This window comes from Symphalangus syndactylus, chromosome 6, assembly GCF_028878055.3.
Source record: "Symphalangus syndactylus isolate Jambi chromosome 6, NHGRI_mSymSyn1-v2.1_pri, whole genome shotgun sequence".
Taxonomy (NCBI): domain Eukaryota; kingdom Metazoa; phylum Chordata; class Mammalia; order Primates; family Hylobatidae; genus Symphalangus; species Symphalangus syndactylus.
In genome coordinates, this window is record NC_072428.2 from 20,461,543 (window position 1) to 20,487,073 (window position 25,531).

Genomic DNA, 25,531 nt, shown 5'->3' on the forward strand with positions numbered 1-25,531 from the left:
AACTTTTGCTCATTGAAGATATTTTTTAAAAAATCAATAAGCAGCCCACACACTGAAAGAAAACGTTTGCATATACATTCTGAGAATTCAAAATATATTAAGAACTTTTACAACTCAACATTAAGAAGACAATCAAATATGAATAATGGCCAAAAGACTTGAACAGCCACTTCTCAAACAAAGATACAGAAATAGCCAATAAGCACGTGAAAAAGGTCTCAACATCATTAGTAATCAATTAAAAGTAAATTAAAACCATAATGAGGTACCATTATACTGCCACCAGAATGACTACAATTAAAAAGTTTGACAATACCTAGTATTGGTAAAATTGTGGCATAAGTGGAACTTTCATACATTTCTGGTAAGGGCGTAAAATGGTACACACACTTTGGAAAACTTATTAAAAGAGGAAAAATCAATATTTTTCTATACTCTCACAACACTTCACTTCTGACATCAAATGTGTGGGCTTTCTCCACATCAACAAAATATTCTTTACGTCTCCAAACACCCCCTGGGTGTCCCACAATACACCTAAATTGTGGCATTATCTATTTAGGGCTGGCATCATACTCCACAGATCAAGGGCTCAGTCCAACAAGACTGCCTCCACTTCAGTTGCCAATTGCAAGTCTCAGGTTGTCACCTGTACTTCTGATCAACTTGCTATACAAAGCAGAGGTTCACACAACCCAATCTCCTCCTCAGATTCTGACTCAAATTTTTTTTAGGACTCACAGAACTCAGGGAAATGCTTACTTACATTTATTGGTTTGTTATAAAGAATATGATAAAGGATATCTGAAATGAATGAACAGCCAGATGAAGAGATGCATAGAGCTGGGTCCAGAAGGGGCCTGAGAATAGGAGCTTTTGTCCCCATAAAGCAGAGGTGTGCCACCCTCCTGGCACGTGGATATGTTTACCAACCGGAGCTTTTGTTCTCCATCTTTTAGGGGTTTTTATAGAGGCTTCACGTAGGCATGACTAATTATTAACTCAATTTTGTCCTCCCTACCATCCAAGGAGGACGGGGGATGGACCTGAAAGTTCCAAGCTTCTCATCATGGCTTGGTGTGTTTCTGGTGACCAGTCCCCATTCTGAAGCTATCCAGGAGCCCCACCAAGCGTCACCTCGTTAGAAAAAGAGATGCTCCTATCGCTCAGGAAATTCCAAGGGAATTAGCAGATCTGTGTTGGGAACCAGTGTTAAAGACCAATTTTTTTTTTAAAGATGCTCCTAGCACTCCTATCTTTCAGAAAATTGCAAGAGTTTTAGGAGTTCTGTGTCAGAAGCCTGGGGGTAGAAACCAAACGTATTTTTTTATGATGCCACAGTTAGTTTCTTATAAAATTAACTATGCATATATTCTATGACCCAGCATTTCCAATTTTCAGTATTTACCCAAGAGAAAGGAAAATCATATCTGAGCACAAAGACTTATGTGTGATGTGCATTGTAGCTTTGTTCATAACGGTTCCAAAGTGGAAATAATCCAAGTATCTGTAATGGGAGAATGAATAAACAAACTTGAGCATATTCAGAGAAATGGAGTACTACTCAGCAATAAAGAACAGCAGACACACACTATGATCTCAAAAATGTGATGTGGAATGAAAGAAGATGGAACCAAAGAATATATTTTGTATAATTCCATTTATAAAGAATTCGCAACAGTAGTTGCGAAACCACAACAGTAGTTACTGAAGGCTGAGGGTAAAGATGGGAAGAGAGAACTTCAGGGGTCATGGAAATGCTCTAGGTTTTGTTCAGGGTGTGGGTTACAGAAGTATATGCATCTGTTAGAACTTGTCAGACTTTACACTTAACATCTGAGCATGCCCTCAAAAACCAAAACTACAAACGTGAAAACTAGTGTCATGGCTCAGGCTTTCATGTCAGATGGACCAAGTTTCAAGTTCTGACTCTGCCACATATTAGTGGGCTGACCTTGGGAAGATAAAGTGTTCTTAAAATCCAGTTTCCTCAGCTGTATAAAGGGAAGTGATAATGAAACAGAATAATTTATGAGAGCATACAGTGTAATAAATGCCCACTAAATTGTGGTTTTATTTTTGTTTTATTATCTTTTTGAGACAAGGAAGGTCTCACCCTCTCACCCAGGCTGGAGTTCAGTGGCATAATCACAGCTTACTGCATCTTCTGCCTCCTACGCTCAAGCAATCCTCCCACCTCAGCCTCCCAAATAGCTGGGACCACAAGTGCAAGCCACCACACCCAGCTAATTTTTTGCAGAGACAAATGTATTAGTCCATTTTCAACTGCTATAAAGACATACCTGAGACTGGATAATTTACAAAGAAAGAGGTTTAATTGACTCACAGTTCTGAATGCCTGGGGAGGCCTCAAGAAACTTACAATCATGGTGGTGGGGGAAGAGGCAGATCTTAACATGGTGGCAGGTGAGAGAGAATGCCTGTGTCAGCGCAGGAAAAACTACCATGTATAAAACCATCAGATCTCGTGAGAGTTCACTATCAGGAGAACAGCACGTGGGAAACTGCCCTATAATCTAATTACTTTCCATCAGATCTCTCCCTAAACACCTGGGGATTACAATTCAAGATGAGATTTGGGTAGGGACACAAAGCCTAACTGCATCAATGAGGTTTCATCATGTTGCCCAGGCTGGTCTTGAACTCTTGGCCTCGAGCAATCCACCAGCCTCAGACTCTTAAAATGCTGGGACTACAGGCACGTGCCACTGCACTCAGCCTATTTCATAATAATAAAAATACATGTGACACTGTAGAAAATCATACAATTATAGAAAATAACCATAATCCCATCCAGAGATAATCACTGTAAACCTTTAGACATAGGTTTTTTCTATTTACATATGTTCTATTTTTTTCTATGCATATAGTTGAGTTTATAATGATTATACAATGTCGATTTCTTCTTTCATTAATAAAAGCATACTTATATTATTAGATATGCTTGCAAGCTAAAAACATTGAAAAAGTAAGGTTGCGAACTTCAGGGAATCTGTCTCCCCACCCCGCTAACGGACCAATCAGAGCAAGCTTTTTAAAAAGCAGATCTGTTGTGTTACTTCCCAAACACTTCAATAGAGTCCATTGCCCTTAGAATCAAGTTCAACTTAACAGGTGTACAAGGGCCCTTCACGATTGGGGTTTGAGTGACCTAAACTGGGTCTGGCTCCACTTCTAGTTGCATTTCTGTGGCCCTTCTCCATGTGTCTCTCATCCTCCTTCGCCCATCAAGCTAGCTGGGGCACATTCTTCTCATGGCAGTGGCTTATGGAGGCACATGGAACGCCCAATACCTAAGACCTAATCTATGAAAATGCCTCTTAGGATTGGCATGGAGACACACCTACCAGATCTCACAGCCAGGTCAAAGTAAATGGGGAGAGAGGCTCTCCTCATCCTGGCCACAGCAAAGTTGAGGCTGCAGGGGGTGGTGAAGAACTGGAGCCAATAGCTCAATCTACTGCCACCCCCATGTGCTCCTGGCTGACTGACCAGGCTCACCTCCTCCAGTGTGTCACCTGCTCCTCTTTCTACCTTCAGACATCCGACACTTCTTTGTAGATTGCCAGCTTCTCACTTAACTCCTCCTTGACTCCTTCTGAGTCCAGGTCAGGCCAGGTGTCCTGCTGTGTGTTCCCGTAGGACTCTGCACCTCCCTATCATAGCTCTTGCTACACTGCTTTGTGCTTGGATGTTCACTTGTCTATACCCTGGACCCCTTGTCTCTTTTGAAGGTTTAGGTGAGCTTGTCCTTGATATGTGAGGTAAGGATGGTGAAATTTTGTTCCTGAGTACAATCTTTAGTTTCCTGAAATAGAGTACTGGGTATTTCATGCTTTGGGCTAGAAACCTTTGGAAGGGCCCAACTCCAAGTGAGAAAACACACCTCTTTCTTTGGGTTATAGGCAGAAACTAGAGTGTGATGGATATCTGCTGCTTTTGCTTGCCCACATCCCTTTGGCCTTTAAACACACACATATATATATATAATAGCAGCTGGTCTTTGGGGAATCACTCCTTTACCACTGTATACAGGCTTCTGTCCTTGCTAATCAGATGTCCTCACCCAGTAGTATGAATCAGGTATACAGGCTTCTGTCCCTGTGTCCTGTATCCCCTGCCTTGGCCTAACATTGAGCTAATCAGATGCTCTCACCCAGTTAGGGATCAGGCGGAGCAACCTGATAGGAAAATCCTTTGCACAGACTTTTCTCAAAGGTAGTTCTTTGCTGTAACGGCCCATTATTAGTTTCTGCTACCCAGACTCCCAGAGCTACTGGGGTTCCTACTGTTGGCTTAGCTTTTTCTGGAATTTGCTATGCTATCATATAGCCTTTTGATAAATTCTTGCATTTTGTTTTTATTAAATTAACCAGATCTCATTTCTGTTACTTATTAAGAAAGTAAGCTTACAAAAAATACCATCACTGACACCACAACCAGATGCTTGACAACTTCAGAGCCCATTCTGTATCTTGCCTTCGGGTCCACCAGTGAGGGGGTAAGAAGTTTGCCAGCTCCTATTTTGGGTTAGCTGGCCTTTGAGCTCTTGTAAAGCTCCTTTTCTTTACTTTTCTTTTTTTTTTTTTTTGAGACGGAGTCTCACTCCATCACCCAAGCTGGAGTACAAGCCAGCAATCTTGGCTCACTGCAACCTCTGCCTTCCAGGTTCAAGTGATTCTTCTGCCTCAGCCTCCCGAGTAGCTGGGACTACCGGTGGGTGCCACCATGCCTGGCTAATTTTTTAAAAAAATATTTTTAGTAGAGATGGGGTTTCACCTTGTTTAGGAAGATGGTCTTGATCTCCTGACCTCGTGATCTGCCCGCCTTGGCCTCCCAAAGTGCTGGGATTACAGGTGTGAGCTACCGCACCAGGCTGTGAAGCTCCCTTTAAGATGTAAATCTCTGGATAATTCAAGACTGTCAGCAGCTGGGCATTTCTATTGCATGCCTCCTTTCTTTGCTAAGGAGAGAGAGAGAAACTTCCCATGGCAGCTGGAATAACAAAGTGGCTACTGAATACTATGTCCTGCGCATTAAAAATGTATCCCCATCATTATACTTACAAGAGTGTTGGTCTTTTGAATATTCTTAGAGCTTTGAGGACAGACATAGTGTGTGGAAATTACCAGGGTAGGCAGGCTAGAAGGTGGCCTGGGAGCCAGCATGTTATATAAAATAAATCCCCTTGCTGTCTGTCTGTGGATCAGTCTATATATGAATCTTTCCCTCAGTCATCCATCTACCTATTGTCTATCTAGCACCAGACCTGGATGCACTTTCACAGACCCTAGGCATGTTCACATTTTACATAAGCTAAACAGCTGGGGCATGGAAGCACTACCATGTGGTTAGCCTGGCTTGCTGAAGAGGAGGCCTGAGGCACAGCTGACTGTGGGCTGAGCCTCCCTTTGTGATGAAGCGCCCACTTGCTCGTGACATCAGAGAAGAAAAGCAAGGACCCAGTAGTCTCTGCTTGCCAGAAAGTACTCTTTCAGTGGAAAAACAAATTATGGGATCCTGTCCTAATTTGGGACAAATGACACCTCTAGTTTATTCTTAATTGTCCTTGTATGCAAATTTTCCTTTTCCTTTCGAATTTGTCATGTGAGCAGAGTTAAATTAACCCGAACATGTGGTAACAGACTCCACTGATTTTAAGCTCTTCACTTCCTTCCCTTAGGCATTTAATCAGTTCTATTTTTTGGACTAGATTTGTTTGGCAAGTCAAAGAGAAGATAACAAGACTGGGGGCTGGGGGGAGGCAGTTTTTTAAAGATAGAAGTACAAAAGGAGCTGCCATCTGAAGTCTCAAATTAGGATGGGAAAGCACATTCTCTGCAGCTTTATCTTACTATAATTGAAAGTTTAAAACAGTGGATTTCATTTGAATCACGAGGCTGCAATTACCTTTATTTTCCTAAGAGGTGCCCTTTTAGTATATCATATAGCCTTAATGCCTGCTTTTCACTACTGACTTGGAGTAAAGGGTATATTTCATTGTGAATATATGCCATTTAAAAAAGTATATTTCATTTTAATAGAATTTTGAGAGGCAACGAGATACCACAAGAAAACACACACCCCAGGTTTTCAGAAGCCCTGGGTTCTTGGTCCTCTCCTTCATGTTAGGTTGGGGTAAAAGTAATTGTGGTTTTTGCCATTACTTTGTGTGTGTGTGTGTGCCTGTGTGGAGACAGAGTTTTGCTGTAGTTGCCCAGGGTGGAGTACAATGGCGCAATCTCGGCTCACTGTAACCTCTGCCTCCTGGGTTCAAGCAATTCCCCTGCCTCAGCCTCCAGAGTAGCTGGGATTACAGGCACCCGCCACCATGCCCAGGTAATTTTTGTATTTTTAGTAGAGACGGAGTTTCACCATGTTGGCCAGGCTGGTCTCGAACTCCTGACTTCAGATGATCCACCTGTCTCAGCCTCCTAAAGTGCTGGGAATATAGGCATGAGCCTCTGCCCCCGGCCTGCTATTACTTTTAATGGCAAAAACTGCAATTTCGTTTGCCCCAGCTAATACTTACCAGTTGGAGTAACCTTGCATAGGTCTCTTGCTGATGTGAGACATAATTTCTTCTTCCATAAATTATTAATCACTGCCCTGACCTGCCTAACCTACAGGGCCACTGTGCTCAATAAAAGGTAAGGCATGTCGTAAATGTAAGGTGCTGCCAAGATTCACAGGAGTGTCAGCTGGGAGCAGGGCCTGCAATTCCCAGTAGCCACCAAACCAACTTGACCTGGACATGTTCAGGAATGGAGTAAGAACCCAAGCCTTAGAGTCACCCGGGATGGACTTCCTGATTCCTCGGTTCTGAGATATGTCACTATATATACAGTGGGGTGGGGGTAAGTTGGCCCAGCTTTCTGAAGAGTATTTGGCATTCTCTATTAAAATTCATCAAGTTTGTGCCCTTATACCAGGGCTTATAATTTTAGGAAAGCATCCTACGGAAATACCTGCACATGTGCATAAGAAATAAACATAGTTGTGGCCGGGCATGGTGGCTCATGCCTGTAATCCCAGCACTTTGGAAGGCCAAGGCGGGTGGATCATCTGAGATCAGGAGTTTGAGAGCAAGCCGGCCAACATGGTGAAACCCTGTCTCTACTAAAAATACAAGAATTAGCCAGGCATGGTGATGGGTGCCTGTGATCCCAGCTACTCGGGAGGCTGAGGCAGGAGAATCGCTTGAACCTGGGAGGCAGAGGTTGCAGTGAGCCAAGATCACACCACTGCACTCCCAACCTGGGCAACAGAGTGAGACTCCATCTCAAAACAAACAAACAAACAAACAAACAAAAAACATAGTTGTTATTGATGATTACTGATGGCCAGCTTCTGGGTTTTTTATACGTATTAACTCATTTAATCCTACAAAAAACCCTCTGAGGTTATTATCCCCACTTCATAGATGAGAAAACCGAGGCATAGAAAGGCAGAGTAAACCACCCAGCATTATAAAGCTGGCAGATGGCCCCGCTGAGATCTGAAGCCGGGAGGTCTGGCTGCAGATCGTGTGTGTTCATCCTCTACAAAGGTGCAGAAGCAAGTTTTGCACAGCCTGAGTTTCAGACAATTTTAGAGAACCTCTTAAAAAAACGCAAAATTACACATATAAGTTAGGCACACAATGAATATTTATTTGCAAAGAGAGAATAAACTACAAAAGTCACACAATTTACAAAGCTGCCAAATACCATAATCACAAAATTCAGAAAAATAATATTCTTATTAATTTACTGCTTCATGTGCTTTTACAATGCCTTCCTTCCTACACTTTTTGGCTGCATACTCTTTGATTGCTTCTGATTCATATGACAACAATTTTGAAATATCACTTTTCATAAAGAGAGTAGGAAGATAGTTCAGTCTTTCCTATGGCATAGTAAATTGAAATTTGTTCTTTATTATTGATAGTCGTGATGAGAAAATATGCCACTTCATACAGACATATAATTGCTGGTTGTGGTATTGCTGCAGATTTGGCCCTACAAAGAAATCTTGATAAATTTTATTCTCCCTGATTCTTGTCAAAAAAGAAAAAAAACCATATGGTACATTTTTTTGTTGTACATGCTGAATTATCATGTTTCTGGTAGACTTTTGTGAGAATCAAAACCTTTTTCATACCTCTGACAATTGGAACTTTCCCCAGACTAGCTTCTGGTTCTGTACATTTCAAGCCAGGTCTCTTCCACTTCTGTATAATTCTGTACCTGTTGTCCTCAGGCACGTTTTTACTGAGACATGACCCAGGGTCCTGCAACTTTGGATTTTGACCCCTGTAAGTCAGCACGGGGCAGTTGTACTATTACTGGGCGTCACTCCTACGTTGTGCAGCTGGCATGCACTTACCTGCATCCTGTGACAGTAAATGAGAAATGTAAGCTCCCTGGAAGGGGCCTGGGCAATGAGGCGCCAGAAGCATGAACTTCTTTGGCTTTGTGGATTTGCTGCACAAAACAATAAATGAATGATGCCCATCACAACCTGTTTTTAATGATGAAAAACTGGGTAAACCTAAATGGTCATCAGTACAGGACTGGTTAGAATATGGGATGTCCATACAATATACTCCTTTGCAAAACGAAAACATGCAAGTAAATGTCTTAGGAAAAATGGCTGGGTGCAGTGACTCATGCCTGTAATCCCAGCACTTTGGGAGGCCAAGGCAGACAGATCACTTGAGGTTGGAAGTTCAAGACCAGCCTGGCCAACGTGGTAAAATCCCGTCTCTACTGAAAAAAAAAAAAAAAGAAGAAGAGAAAAAATCTAGGCATGGTGGTGCGCGCCTGAAATCCCAGCCACTTGGGAGCCTGAGGTAGGAGAATCACTTGAACCCAGGAGGCAGAGGTTGCAGTGAGCTGAGGTCATGCCACTGCACTCCAGCCTGGGCAACAGAGCGTGACTGCATCTCAAGAAAAAAACAGTCTTAGGAAAAATGAAGTAAACATCTAGATTTGTACAAGGCAAGGTATCTTCTTTCCTCATGGTAAAGTAAAAACACAAGTTACAGGATAGTATAGATAGTATAATCCTGTTTGTATATTTCAAAAATTGGAAATTGGTATATTTGTAAATGGACAGACAGATTTTGGAAGCATAGTTAAACTGAGAAGTGATTGTCTCTGGGGTGTTTGGACTGAGAATTTGAGGAAGAAAAGAGGAAGTTTTAATTTTCACTTTTTACCAATACTGTTTGAGTTATTTGACTTTGAGTATATATTATTAACATATATACTCACTTGCAGATGACAGCACCCCAACTCAAAAGAGATTAAGGAAAAAAGGAAATGTATTAGTTCCTGTCACTGGCTGGGAGCATTGGGCAGTGCTGGATCCAGGAGCTCAAAAGGTGTCGTCGTGATTCTGCCTTTTTAAATCTCTTGGTTATTTTTCTTCCTCTTTTGCTGAATCCTCAGGCAGGCTTTCCCTTTGCAGTAGCAAATGGTCACCAGCCACCTCAGACTTAAACTTTTATTAGCTCAGCCATCCCAGTGAAAAGAAAGAGAAATCGTCTTCTCTAAAGTTTCCACTGAAAGCTGTAGTGTTGACTCTGTTGCATCCTTTCTGGCCGTACGTCCATCCCTGAACCATTTATGGAGCCTGGAAAGATGAATTAGGCTGAGCGACCAGGTGAGATCATACGGTCACCCTGGACCAGAGGTGGGTTCATTTTCACCCAAACCGCATAGGCTGAGCCATTGCCTGAGAGGGAGAAGGGATATCCAGGAAGAAAAACCAAGGTGCTCATCTCATCTCCCTAAAGATAAGAAAATGGTCACTATCAGGCAAGAATATCTATTTACCACATACACATTCCTTTTACAATTTTAAAGGGAGAGAGAATTTTTAAAAGAGTGTGAATTGTCAGGAGAAAATCTCAGAGCAAGTCAAATATCTCAGCTTTGCTAGTAAAACAAAATAGAAACTATTGACAACAATTGAACAAAGGATAGAGAAAATACCTTTCTACTATCTTTTCAAAAGAATCAAAAGTTGCGTTTGTTTGCTGGAATAATTATGGTGGTTGAATAATTAATGGTAAATATTGGGTTGAACTAAATAAATTATAGTATATTTACATAATGGGGAATATACAGCCATTAAAATGATGTAGTAGATGAATATTAACATAGGAAAATTTGCCACGATTACCTTGAGGAAAAAAATGCAGGTTGCAAAACAGTGTTTACAATGCAATCTCACTTTTATTTGAAAATGTGTATGTATGTATGTATAGTAGAAAAACTCGAAACTAGCCTACAATTGTTTCATCAGCAGCTTTTGTGGGTAGATATGTTTTGAATGACTTTTATTTTATTCTCTTTCCATTTTTGCATTTTCCAAGTTTTCTCCAAAGAATATTTATTGCCTTTTTAACTGTAATTTTAATTTTTATTAGTTATTACCTTGGAAAGTCAAACAGTCCTATAAAACATAATGAAAAGCAGTATCCTGTCTCTCTCTTCACCCTAGACCTCATTCCCAGAGGCAAGCACATTCAATGCTTTAGATGTTTTTTTAAGCGTTTACTTCCATTTTTCTAAATAACATGTTTATATTGCTATTCTTGATATTTCAAATTTATATATTACATATTGACTTTCTAATAAGGAGTATGAAGACAATTATGTTACAGCACCCTTGGAATACAATTCTTCGTTCACCTTCCCGACATAGCTTAAGTCACTTATACCGCGCCTGGCCCAGTTCTTATTTTTATTCAATTCGTATTTGTTGTTTTTATGACTTGGATCATGTATTATTCACTGCTGATCCAGGTCGTGTAATTACATTTCCTTTCCTGGCACATATTTCTTTTAAGGACTTTAATTTGACCCTGAAAACCCTGCCACTAAGTGAAGACCTGTTAAGTGGAAAAAAAAAAAAAAACACCTTATGAATATTAACAGGGGAAAGTATTAATGCATCCCAACCCAAGATGCTGAACTTTCACAGGTAGGAAAAATATCAATTGAACAATAAAAACAAGCTTAAATAAATAATACACAGTGAGTTGATATAATAAAGACTTAGGGAAAAAATATCAATTGAACAATAAAAACAAGCTTAAATAATACACAATGTTGATATAATAAAGACTTACTTTATTCACCAAAGGAGGAGGAGTAGACTTGAGTGTGTGATGGAAGAGGGAGTCATTCTCTGGAAGGTATGTTCTTGGGGTCATAGTTATCATTTGCTCAAGCTGCACTTAAGAACAGTATGGAACTACACCTTTAGGGCTAAACAAAAGCTAAATATGAGAGTACCTCAAAACGTGGAAACAGTATGCACACCCAAAAGACTAAAGTTTGTAGAAGGTCTTTCTTATTTGGCACTCCTTGCATAACAAAGCATTTAGGGCTCATCCATATGTGGCAAGTAACTCAAATTTGCCCAGTATGCTAGTCTATGAATGGAAATGTTGAATCAGTTGGTAGGTATGTCATTGCCTGAAATTTAATGTCAAATTATCATGCAGCACATATATGTAGTGTGCTTCTGGGTAAAAACTTGTTATCCCCAAAACAAAAATAAAAGACAAATAATAGTTGTCTGAAAAGTGGAATAATTTTTCAAGATATATTATGGAGAGGAAATTTTAAGAGTCTTTATATGAGGTAATTAAAGAATGTTTTATTTTTCTTGTACTTAATTGTTTTTTAAAAAAATGTTTTGTGTTTGTCAAATTTCTGGTGGAATATTTGTACAGCTATAGAATGCCTCTCTACATAACAAAACATGTCAGATAATCTACCACTTTTATTTTTTATCCCCAGAGATACTTTCTAGATATCTCTGCTGCTCTACTGTGGATTAGTTTTCCTTTTGAATTGCTGTACAGCTGTTTTCCTGGACTTTTCTTTTCCATCCTCCTGAAAATTCCCTGTCTCTTCTCCCCTGTGCTGGATTACCAGTTGATCTCAATCCTTTTCTTCAATTTACTCCTTCATTTCGATGGAGCATATCCTTCAGTAACTTTTTAAGAAAGGTATATGGGAGGTAATTTTTTTAAGACCCTGCATTTTCTAAAAATGTCTCTATTCTATATTCACTTCTGACTGATAATTTGGCAGGCTAAAGAATTCAAAGTTAGAAATAATTTTCCTTCTGAATTTTAAAATTACTGTTGTGTCATCTTCTAATTTGATGACATTTTAATCTCTATTTTTCCCTGAGAACTTTTATTCATTTCTGGTGACCTAAAGTTTTGGAATGACAGACTTTGATTTGAGAATTCCTACATTATGCTAAGCTCTTCGAAGGCCTCCTTGATCTAGAAACTTAGATTCCTCCATTCATTAAAGTTCTTCTATTTCGTTCTTTGATGTTTCCCCTCCTCCCTTGTCTCTCTTGGTTATTTAGACTTTGGATCTCCAGACAGATCTTCTCACTTTCTTTCATTTTCCATTTCTGTTGTAATGTTAGAGTTTCTGGGGAATGTCCTCAACTGTATCTTCTTATCCATCTGTTGCGTTTTTATTTTGGCTCTCACATTTTTTATTCCTATGAGTTCTTTCTTGTTCTTCTCTTTTTATGAGCTTTATTCTTATTTTATAGTTGCAATATCTTCTCTCATCATGACTACTAATCATATATATATATATATATATTTTTTGAGACAGAGTCTCGCACTTTTGCCCAGTCTGGAGTGCAGTGGCGTGATCTTGGCTTACTGCAAGCTCCGCCTCCTGGGTTCACGCCATTCTCCTACCTCAGCCTCCTGAGTAGCTGGGACTACAGGTGCCCACCACCACGCCCAGCTAATTTTTTGTATTTTTAGTAGAGATTGGGTTTCACTGTGTTAGCCAGGATGGTCTCGATCTCCTGACCTCGTGATCCATCTGCCTCGGCCTCCCAAAGTGCTGGGATTACAGGTGTGAGCCACCTCACCCGGCCCATATTTTATTTTTTTTGAGACGAAGTCTCGCTCTGTTGCCCACACTGAAGTGCAGTGGGGTGATCTTGGCCCACTACAACTTCCGCCTCCCAGGTTCAAGCAATTCTTCTGCCTCAGCCTCCTGAATAGCTGGGACTATAGGTGCGTGCCACCATGCATGGCTAATTTTTGTATTTTTAGTACAGACAGGGTTTCACTATGTTGGCCAGTATTATTTCGCCCCTGCTTTGTATTAATTGTGTCAGAGTTATTTCCTTCTTCCCTCCCTCCCTCCTTTCTTCCTTCCTTTTCTCATCTCTTTCTCTCTTTCTTTTGCTCTTTCTGATTGTTATTTTTAGTCTCTATCTTCCATGTCAAAATCAGTCCCTCAATATCTGATGAACATCTAGGAGAGAGGCTCCAAACTGCCGATTGGAAGTTCTTTGCTTGTTAGTGTGGCTTAGCAGCTGGTGAACTTCACTACAGGCTGACTGAGTGGGACCTGGCTGTTTCACTTGGGACTGCTTGTTGTTCATATTTTTAAGCCAATTTTCTGGGCTGATTAGAACCCTACAGCCTCCTGCCTGGGGTGGGGTGGTTTAGGTTTGGCTGTAGCTTTATGGTACCCAGGTAGGGGCAACATACTTGAGAGTCCAACTTTTCAGAATGTAAATCCTGTGTGTAGTAGGCATCTTCTACCTCTCTCACATATATCCCACGTCTACGAGTTGACCTCACCAGAAAGTACATCTCCCATCTCTGCCTGGGTATAGAAGGGGTAGTTACCAGACCATAAGGATTGAGGTTGGAGGTCTGAGCATCTAGATTCTCCTTTTTAAAGATCAGCTATGTTTAAAAGGACATCGTACATAATGTTTTGATTTAAAAGAAAATATTTTAATGGGGAAGGGCAGTTATATCCACTTAAAGTAAATCCCACCTCATTAAGACCAAATGATTCCAACAGCACACACATTCTAGCACTGCAAGATATCTGATTGTTCACCAAGAAAATTTCCAGTGAGCAAAAGCCATGAGCAAACCCTTAAACTCTGGAATCTAAAGAACAATAAAAATGGATGTCCTGAGGACATCATATTCCATCACCAGTGAAGTTGCCTTGTATATTACCATGGCTAAAACTTCCTACCCTCAGCCATTATGTCAGCAGGCAGTGAAGGCTACATGGGTGTCTTTCTTTTTTCTTTTTTTTTTGACAGAGTGTCGCTTTGTTGCCCAGGCTGGAGTGCAGTGGCACAATCTCAGCTCACTGCTAGCTCCACTTCTTGGGTTCAAGTGAGTCTCATGCCTCAGGCCTCTCAGGTAGCTGGGGTTACAGGTGTGCACCACCACGCCTAGCTTTTTTTTTTTTTTTTTTTTTTTTAGACAGGGCTTTTGCCCTGTTGGCCAGGCTGGTCTCAAACTCCTGGCCTCGAGTGATCTGCCTGTCTCAGCCTCCCAAAGTGCTGGGATCACGTGCATAAGCCACCACACCCAGCCAGTGGGTGCCTTTCTGTGAATTAAAGGCATGATTAATAAACCTATTTTTTGGCCACCATTTATTTAGCACCTACTAGGTGCCAGGCCTTGGGCCAGGTGCTTTTAACATATTATTTCATACCTGTATTATCACATAAGATTGTGTCCTACACAATCCAAGGGCTGTCATTGATTTTGTAGCCCATATCAATGATGGCTCCCTGGAACTGTGCAGTGCATAACCTGAGCAGAAATACATGGTGACTGTGACTTAAATCCTTCCAATAATTCTAAGGAGTTCAGATCATTCAACAGATGATGAAACCATGGTTCAGAGAGAATAAGAAACTGGCTGAACTTCTCACAGCTATCAAGTATTGGAGCTGAGAGTCTAATCCCCAAACCACCTGATTCTTAAGTTGGTGCTCTTACCAGGACTCTACTTTCACTGTGTCAGGGAGGGCAGATGGGGTAGGATGGAGGGGCTAGGGGCTACATAATGACACCAACTGTTTTCAGCAGGCGCTCATTCTACCCTGAAAGCTGCCCCCTGGTCTAGACCTCAGCATGCCTTCACACATAGGAAAGTCCTCCAGAAAGCCATTGCCATTTTAAACTCTGGCTCAGTGTTGGGGCTTCTCTCAGTGACACCTGGGGCCAGGACTGGTATTTGTTTATTCCGTGTCCTCACTCTCCTTTGCAGTCAGACCACTAGAGGTTTCTGGGTCTTGAAGGGAGGTGTCCTTTCAAGAGGGGACTTAGAAGATGCAGTCTAAGCTAGCAAGAGGGTTGTGGAAGAGGAACAGAGAGCCATGCTTGGAGCAGGTGCAGTGTCTAGCAAGGAACTTCAGTGCAACATGGCTGTAAGGGCATAAATCCTGCAAGCCAGGAATAGTGAAGTAGCTGCCCTACCAGAGAGCCTCACCCCTTGGGTTAGGGGTTGGGGTGGAGGAACATGTGTGCACATGTGCTCAAGCGTGTATTCATGCATGTGCATGCTTGTGGAAGTGTGTGGTGTTCACAACACTTGTGTACATGCAGAAATACAAATATGAAACTTGGAAAACTGCCATGGGAATGAAAACCCATGAAAGTCTGACTTCTATATGAATGGGAGGTACCTGCGCATGTGCACGCGCAAACACACACACACACACACAGATGTTTACATATCAAGTTCTCCTTGTGCACAAGATTCATTTGCCCCGTTCCAAATCCAGGCAGATTTGGATGCTTTTTTTTTTTTTATACTTTAAGTTCTAGGGTACATGTGTACAACGTGCAGGTTTGTTACATGTGTATTCATGTGCCATGTTGGTGTGCTGCACCCATTAACTCGTCATTTACATTAGGTATATCTCCTAATGCTATCCCTCCCTCCTCCCCTGACCCCACGACAGGCCCTGGTGTGTGATATGCCCCATCCCGTGTCCAAGCGTTCTCATTGTTCAATTCCCACCTTTGAGTGAGAACATGCGGTGTTTGGTTTTCTGTCCTTGTGACAGTTTGCTCAGAATGATGGTTTCCAGCTTCATCCATGTCCCTACAAAGGACATGAACTCATCCTTTTTTACGGCTGCATAGTATTCCATGGTGTATAAGTGCCACATTTTCTTAATCCAGTCTATCATTGTGGACATTTGGGTTGGTTCCAAGTCTTTGCTATTGTGAATAGTGCCACAATAAACATACATGTGCATGTGTCTTTGTAGCAGCATGATTTATAATCCTTTGGGATGCTTTTTATTTTTCTTTGTGTTTCTGTTGAAATGTTCTCAAGCACCTCGGAAGTAGCAACCACTTACTCTTCTTGCAATAGTAATATAACTTGTCAGTAACTTATTTCCTAGCCAGACAATGTGCTCAACCCTTTATATGCATTACCTTGTTGACATTTCCCAGGACCTTATGAAATAGATGTCATATCCAACTTTCAGATAAGAAAACTGAGACTCCGAGAGGTGAAGTCATGTACCCAGGTCTTACTGTTCATAATTGGCTGTGGACACATCTGAACCCATATCTAACCCCAAATATGAGCTCATTCTGACACATTCACTAATGCAACAAATGTTTATTGAGCATCTATTATAGGTCAGGCACTGTTCTAATTGCTGGAGATGAGCCAGTGAATGAAATAGATGAAAATCCCTGACCTCACACATGTGGACAAGCATATGAAAAAAAGCTCAGCATCAATGATCATTAGAGAAATGCAAATCATAACCACAGTGATATACTACCTCACACCAGTCAGAATAGCTATTTATTAAAAAGTCAAAAAATAACATGCTGGTGAGGTTGTGGGGAAAAAGGAATGCTTATACACTGTTGGTGGGAGTGTAAATTAGTTCAGCTATTGTGGAAGACAATGTGGCAATTCCTCAAAGAGCTAAAAGCAGAACTACCATTCAACCCAGCAATCTCATTAGTGGGTATATACCCAAAAGAATATAAATTATTCTATTATAGAGACACATGCATGTGTATGTTCATTGCAGCACAATTCACAATATTGAAGACATGGAATCAACCTAAATACCCATCAATGATAGACTGAATAAAGAGAAATAAAGAAAATGCGGTACATATGCACACCGTGGAATACTATGCAGCCATAAAAAAGAATGAGATCATGTCCTTTGCAGAGACATGGATGGAGCTGGAAGCCATTATCCTTAGCAAACTAACACAGGAACAGAAAACCAAATACCTCATGTTCTCACTTATAAGTAGGCGCTAAATGATAAGAACACATGGACACATGGGGGTAACAACACACACTGGGGCCTTTTAGAGGGTGGAGGGTTGGAGGAGGGAGAGGATCAAGAAAAACAGCTAATGGGTACTAGGCTTAATACCTGGGTGATGAAATAATCTGTACAACAAACCCCCATGACATAAGTTTACCTATGTAACAAACCTGCACTTGTACCCCTGAACTTAAAAAGGAAAAAAAAATCCCTGACTTCGTGAAGCTTAAATTATATAAGGGGAAACAGATCAAACAGGTTAAACAGTGAAACATATCAAGTGTAAATAATAAGGCTAAGTAGGGAAAAGCAGAGCAAGGAAGAAAAGCAGCAATTTGAAGTGGCCGAGGCTTTGGATGGAGTGACCAGAGAGAGCTTCACGGAAAAGGTGACATTAAGGGAGCATGCCACAGAGTTATCTAGGAGAGAAGTATTCCAAGCAGAGGAAACAGCCAGTTCAGAGGTCCTGAGTGAGAGTGGTGTCAGCCGTGTTCAAAGAATATTGGGAAAACCAGCATAGCTAGATCAGAGGCCGTATGGGGGAAAGTAGTGAATATCATATACTTCCTTTAGTGATGAAATTAAAACATGTGTATAACCAATGCCATACATACATTGATGTGTTAGCTCTGACAAAGCACATTCACCATACTTTACATTCCTGGCATCTTTCACTGAAGTCTATAGAGATTGGAGGCTGGGTTTTGTCCCTAGGGAAGGAGGGAGAGACCCTTTAGATTTCTACGGATGTCCACCTGCACCGAAGGAACATGCATGGTTAATAGGGGGTGGGATGGACCAGCGGGAGATGAGAAAACCTTAACCCTATCATTGCAATGATGTTGCCCTCAAGCAACTTAGCAGCCAGCCCAGGAGCAGCCCTGAAGGCCCCTGCAAAATTATACCCCTGCAGCCCTGCCTTTCCCCTCTTTGTTGGAGCTAAAAGGGAAACTGTTTAATTCTTAGGACCACATATTTAGCCAACCTGCTCTGGCCTAAATGATATATGAGGAATTAAGCTCACAGCTGATCGTCTTTCACACTGAGGCGGTGGTTCATGTATCCTGGGGAGACCTCACTGTTGAGCCAGCCTCTCTGTTATTGGCAGGGCTTGGGCTTGGGCCCTGTTTTGCGTTTGTTCCAGACACAAGCCAAGTCTGGAGTTCTGGAGATCTTAAGGAAAGCAGGGCCAACCCAAAGGAAATCAGACACAGAGAACAAAACAAATGGAATTTTTTGAGGAAATTGCTTTTTGCCTCCCATGCCTCATTCCCTTTTATTTAATTTTTGGGATTCTGTGTGAGTTAGTTACAAACAGTCAACTCGGTATTTTCTACCTATTAATAAATATTAAATATTAAATAATCCAATTCTGGATGGCTGGTGGACCTGGGTGGGCACAGTGCCAGTTGCCTGCTATGCCTCAGCTTCCATTCTGGGGGTGGTTCTCCTATGCTGACTGATGGTGCCTTTTGACTCCCATCTCCCTGGTCGTAGGCAGTTGATCTCTTACCTAATGACAGCCAATCCATACATTGATTCTCAACACATGAAGTGGTGCTGGGCACAAGTTAGGTCTAAGCGGGACAAGGGTGACTATCTGAGCCATTCAGATTCCTTCACAAACCCCCAAATCTGGGGACTTATGTGCTTGGTGGCAGGAGGTAAAGCTAAAGTCACAAAGAGAGGCAGAGACAGAGTAGCTGAAGGCTGATAAGAGGTAAGCGGGTAACTGGTCACAAGAATGTACTGGGGATGGGTTTGACAACTCGCACCTGCAATCTCAGCACTTCGGGAGGCCGAGGCAGGAGGATGGCTTGAGCCCAGGAATTCAAGACCAGCCTGGGCAACACAGGGTGAACCTGTCTCTGCAAAAAATAGAATAAGGGCAAAGTCTGAGTCCTTTCCTTTCCCTCTGCTGGATGGCATGAACTTCACACTCGCTCCACCTTCCCCACCAGCTGCCGGTCCCTGGGCTCTGTCTAGGTGCCCAGCTACAGCGCCTGGCCTGTCAGCAGTGCGGCCAGCGTCTATGGAGGCGCTCTGTGTGGCGCTGGGGGCTCTGGTTCCCATATCTCTGTGTCCCGCTCCATCAGCTTCCGGGGTGGCATGGGGTCCGGGGGCCCAGCTGCGGGGATGGCTGGGGGTCTGGAAGGAGTGGGAAGTATCCAGAATGAGAAGGAGACCATGCAAAGCCTGAACAACCACCTGGCCTCCTACCTGGACAGAGTGAGGAGCCTGGAGACTGAGAACCGGAAACTGGAGAGCAAAATCTGGGAGCCCCTGCAGAAGAAGGGACCCCACGTCAGAGACTGGAGCCATTACTTCAAGACCGTCGAGGACCTAAGGGTTCAGATCTTCACAAATGCTGTGGACAATGCCCACATCATTCTGCAGATCGACAATGCCCGTCTTGCTGCTGATGACTTTAGAGTCAAGTATGAGACAGAGCTGGCCATGCACCAGTCTGTGGAGAGTGACATCCATAAACTCCACAAGGTCACTGATGTCACCAATGTCACTCGGCTGCAGCTGGAGACAGAGATTGAGGCTCTCAAGGAGGAGCTGCTTTTCATGAAGAAGAAACATGAAGAGGAAGTAAAAGGCCTGCAAGCCCAGACTGCCAGCTCTGGGTTGACTGTGGAGGTAGATGCCCCCAAATCTCAGGACCTTGCCAAGATCATGGCAGACATTCTGGCCCAATATGACGAGCTGGCTCAGAAGAACCTAGAGGAGCTAGACAAGTACTGGTCTCAGCAGATTGAGGAGAGCACCACAGTGGTCACCACATAGTCCACCGAGGTTGGAGCTGCTGAGATGATACTCACGGAGCTGAGACGTACAGTCCAGTCCTTGGAGACTGACCTGGATTCTATGAGAAATCTGAAGGCCAGCTTGGAGAACAGCCTGAAGGAGGTGGAGGCCCACTATGCTCTGCAGATGGAGCAGCTCAACGGGATCCTGCTGCACCTGGAGTCAGAGCTGGCACAGACCCGGGCAGAGGGACAGCGCCAGGCCCAGGAGTATGAGGCCCTGTTGAACATCAAGGTCAGGCTGGAGGTTGAGATCGCCACCTACCACCGCCTGCTGGAAGACGGCGAGGACTTTAATCTTGGTGATGCCCTGGACATCGGCAACTCTATGCAAACCATCCAAAAGACCACCGCCTGCCAGACAGTGGATGGCAAAGTGGTGTCTGAGACTAATGACACCCAAGTTCTGAGACATTAAGCCAGGAGAAGCAGAGTACTCTCTGGGGAGCAGAAGGCCAATAAAAAGTTCAGAGGTCAGGCTGGGCGCGATGGCTCACACCTGTAATCCCAGCACTTTGGGAGGCCGAGGTGGGCAGATCACCTGAGGTCAGCAGCCTGGCCAACGTGGTGAAACCCCGTCTCTACGAAAATACAAAAATTAACTGGGCATGATGGCAGGTGCCTGTAATCCTAGCTACTTGGGAGGCTGGGGTAGAAGAATCGCTTGAACCTGGGAGGCAGAGGTTGCAGTGAGCCGAGATCATGCCATTGCACCCCAGCCTGGGTGATAGAGCAAGACTCTGTCTCAAAAAGAAAAAAAAAGTTCAGAGGTCAAAATAAATAAATAAAATATAACAAAATAAGATAAAATAGCCAGGCACAGTGGCACAAACCTGTAGTCCCAGCTATTCAGGAGGTTGAGATAGGAGGATCGCTTGAGCCTTGGAGGTTGAGGCTGCAGTGAGCTGAGATTGCCCCATGGCACTTCAGTCTGGGTGACAGAGACCCTGTCTCAAAAAAATTAAAAAATGTGCTGGATCCCGGAGGGCCTCTCTCTTCCCTCCACTGTTCTTTCTCTCCTTTTCTCCCCAATTCTTTTTTGCCATCTTTTTCTCTTCCCACCTCCAAGTCTGCTTCTCTCAGTGTATGACTTCATACATTCCAGAGGCAAAAGAGAGGAAGAGTGGGAGGGAGGCCTGGTCCCAAACTATGTGAGCTGTAGGCTTACATCACTCTAGTTGGAAACTCCAGTGGAAGAAAAGCGTTTCTCTTTCCTGGAGCCCATATATAAAATCCCAGGGAAAACCCCTAATTGGTCTGTGTGGGTCACATGCCACCCTTCTCTTGTCAAGTTACTATGGCCATGGGGATGGGTTATTTGATTATCTGGCTCAGGTCACATGCCAAGACCAGTGGCCAGGCAGGCAGCCCCCATGAATCAAATGAAATGGAGGAGTAACTCATTGCAGTAGTTACCACTACCAGAGGGAGAGGTTAAGAGCAGTGATGGCCAGATTAGACCTACACATCAGCCGTCGACATTTAGTAATTCACCCTGTTCTAGGCATGATGGGAAAGGAAGTACAGACACAGATCCTCCCCACGTTGGAAACAATGGCAAACTCCACAGAGAGTTGCAAACTTATAAGTATCAGCACTTACAAAGCAGCCCATCTCCACTGGAAAACTGGACTTCCTCATATTGTCTAATCCTTTTCTAAGCTCCAAGCCCCCTGCCCCTCTGATTCACAAGGGCTTCACTCAGGGCAGCATGGGGAACCTGTGGAAGGTAGGTTAGGCCCACTTCCCTGGTACCCTTGGGTATATTCATAGGCTATAGATCATACGACAATTCAAGAAACGGAGGTGGGGAGGGATGGAGATGAATGAGTGCAGAACAGTCACTGTCCTCATCTGAAGACAGCCAGGAAAGGTCAGGTGACCCAGAGGACTCTAGATCAATAACAGATTGGCTGCCAGGATAGTCTTACCTAGCTTGGGGGTAGAGTATGAGGAAATATTTCAAAGAATACAGGCTCCAGGGAAAACAAAACAAAACAAAAACCACAGGATCTTTTGCAAAAAGTAGTGAAGAGGAGGTCCTTTAACCTGGACAACCTGATTAGTGCAGATCACCAACTGTTGGCCCAACTCCTAGAAAGAAGGAATGAGCCGAGGATGGGAGGGGCATGATGACTTTCAGCTTCAGGAGTGGGTAAGAAGGAAGGCAGGAGGGACATGTGGCATGGAAAATAGTTTGGTAAGCTCCACCCCTGGAATCAGAGTTGAAAAGAACTTATAGATACCCTCATAGGGGCTGTCAGGAACTAAGGCCTAGAACCAAAAGACAGAGGGAGAGAAAGATTATGGGGAAGAAGATGAGGCTCTGTACTGAATAGATCAATTGTAGAGTAACGGATGTCCCTTTCACTCAGTGAGGGCCTCTGGACTGGGTGACACTCAGTAGAAGTCAACTGTAACTGGATGTGATTATGAGGAAGGACCACATCATCCAAGGCCAGGATGGGCCATGGGCAGGTCCTCCACCTATCCTGCTGTGTACTGTTCAATCTGGGGGCTCCATTCCTATTTTGATCTATGTCTACGGTGCTTCTTTCAGTGGTGTGGTGCACAACCTGACCATAGCAGTAAAGCATTTCCTTGATATCTCAATGGCTAGATGGGTACAGAACATCTAATTACTCATGCAACAACAAGTGTGTCTGAAAACCAACCAGGAACGGTACCGAGCCCCAGGGATCAGTTAAGGTGCTGTGATTCCTGGGAGAGACAGTCATAGGGGTCTGTGTTCATATAATTGTCCAAGTTGTGGGGACAGAGAGAAGGGAGTATTTCATTCTGTCTGGAGAGAGTGGTCAGAGAAGACTTCAACAAGGAGGTGATACTTGAGCTTAGGCTGAAAGATGAAGGGTTAACCAGACAGATCAAAAGCGGTGAGAGGGCCCATTTCTGGAAGAAGAAATAACACAAACAAAGGCAAAGAACTGCCGGTTCATGTCCTGCCTAATAGGAAAGCCAGTTTAGATATTTGAGTTTACAGTGGTATAGAATGTAGAGTTTAGCAGGCATGTGGGAACTTGGATCTGGAAGGGCTTTAAGTGTTTTGCTAAGAGGTTAGATCTCCATACTGGAGGTATATGGAGGGGAAAGAACCAAGGTCTTGTGTAACCCATGGAACCTCTATCTCCATCCTGTAAGGCTTGGACTGTGACAGTGGAAGTAGTAAAAACGGACATGGAGAATAATCCACTTGCTATGTGTCTGCTTATTGAAAGGTCTGCTATAGTCTGAATATGTTCCCCTAGAATTTATATGTTGAAGCTTAATCACCAATGTGACAATATTAAGAGATGGCAGCTTTAAGAGATGATTAAGTCATGAAGACAGAGCCTTCATGAATAAGATTAGTGACCTTGCTAAAGAGGTTGAAGGGAGTTCCCAGGTCCCTTCTACCAGGTGAGGATGCAGCAAGAGGCATCATCTATGAAGTATCTATGAGCCTTCACCAGACACCAGATCTGCTAGTGCCTGGTTCATGGACTTCCCAGCCTCCAGAACCGTAAGCAATACATTTCTGTTATTCATAAATGACCTAGTGTAAGGTATTTTGTTATGGCAACCTGAATGGACTAGGATGGGGCCTATGTTTACTAGGTCCTTTATTACATTTATGAATGCCTCCTGGGCAGGCAGATACTTTGACAGAGTGAAGTTGACATGTGTTAGAGCCAATGTGCATCAGCAGGGACTCTGGGGGACTGAAGCATGTATGCCCTGTTTAAAGGGACAGTCATTACTCAGCTCTAGTTAATTGTTGCCAGGAAGAAATGTGGTCTCAGTTTTGCCAGCTCCCTTGATTTTTCAAGAGAAGCCAGAAATCAAGGTTTTAGGTAAAATTTTCTCTGCTTTAAATGAAAGCAACTAATTCAAATGTTTTCAAAACATCATGCAGGCCAAACAAAATTCAAGCATAAGCAGGATTTAGCTAGCCACCTAGTTCTCCTACCTTCCCATTAATCACCTACCCACCCATCGAGCCATCCATTCACCTACCCATATACGCATCCATCCATTTGTCCATTCATCCATGCACACTCCTTCCATCCACCCATCCACACACATATACATCCACCAACTAATCTATCCACTCACCTATCTATCCATTCATCCATCCATCCATCTACCCACTTTCCATCCATCTACCCACTTATATACACATCTATCCATCCTATCTATCTACCCATACACACACATAGCCATACATCCACCCCACTAATCTTTCCACCCACATATCAGTTCATCCACTCACCCACCCACCCACCCATCCATCTATCCATCCATCCATCCATCCATCCTTCCATCCATCCATCCATCCATCCATCCATCCTATCTACCCATACACACAGCCATAGATCCACCCCACTAATCTTTCCACCCACATATCCATCCATCCATCCATCCATCCATCCATCCATCCATCCATCCATCCTATCGATCTACCCATACACGCACACAGCCATACATCCACCCCACTAATCTTTCCACCCACATATCTATTCATCCACCTACCCACCCACCCATCCATCCATCCATCCCTACCTCCATCCCTCCATCCCTCCATCCCTACCTCCAACCCTCCATCCATCCATTCCTCTTCCACTGTTAAAGTACACTCCCTCTCAAACCTTTACAAGATGGAAACATTCGTTTTGTTCCATCTTCTCCACCTGCCCTTGGTCTTGGAAGTCCTGTTTCCCTCCAAATTTAGGCAAATTATGTTTGTAAAGTGGTGCAAATATGAGTTAGGTTGTGCCTACCTCTTTTTACAGGGAATTTTTTGCTTTCTCTTTATGTCCTTGCTGTGCAGCCTGAAGTAGGAGTGTATTTTTTCTCCCCTTGGATTTGAGCCTTCGTAAGTGTTCCAGAACAAAATTAAACCAAATAGAGAATTAGATTCCACTCCCTTTTCTTGGAAATATCTTGCCACTGGGCCAGGCTCCCTGGGAATTAAATAACTCTTCAAAAGGAGACCAGAAATAGATTTCTCAGTGGGGTTTCTAGATGTCAGTAAATGGATTTATGGAAAATGGGTTAGGTTTGGCAAATTTTAAATTGTGATGGGATGAATGTGCAATATATCTCTGTAAATAACCCCTTTTCACTTTCTCCTTCTCTATATCCAATTGGAACTCTTCCTTCTTAATATCCGGCTTCCATTGTCCTTCCTTGCTATACCTAAATGCTTTACCTAAATATCTCCTCCAGCCTAAGGTTAGAGGATTAGAAAGGGAGAAGGTCAGATAACTAATATTTACTGTGGTAAATTCTTGATCTATGTGATAGCATTTATATTTCTGATTTTCATGGCAGATATCCCAGCATGATCTAAGTAGGGCATTACTAGATACATACATGCTTTGAGCTTCAATATTTTCATCTGCCAGATGGAACAAAGCTTCCATATCTCCTTTCCCAACCAAATGAAAATATCTTCAAAGGGTCTGCTGTGGTACCTGACAACACCACTATGACTAGTCCACCCTCGAAGGAATTAAAACTTTGCTAAAATGTATATGCTGTCTGGGAGTTCATCCCATTGTCAAATC

At 42.9% G+C, this 25,531-nt stretch overlaps 1 pseudogene; it reads left to right on the plus strand.

Annotated features, from left to right (window-relative positions):
- Nucleotides 1-19,140: 19,140 nt before the first annotated feature.
- Nucleotides 19,141-20,382, plus strand: LOC129483882 (keratin, type I cytoskeletal 18-like; annotated as a pseudogene).
- The last annotated feature ends 5,149 nt before the right edge of the window (nt 20,383-25,531 follow it).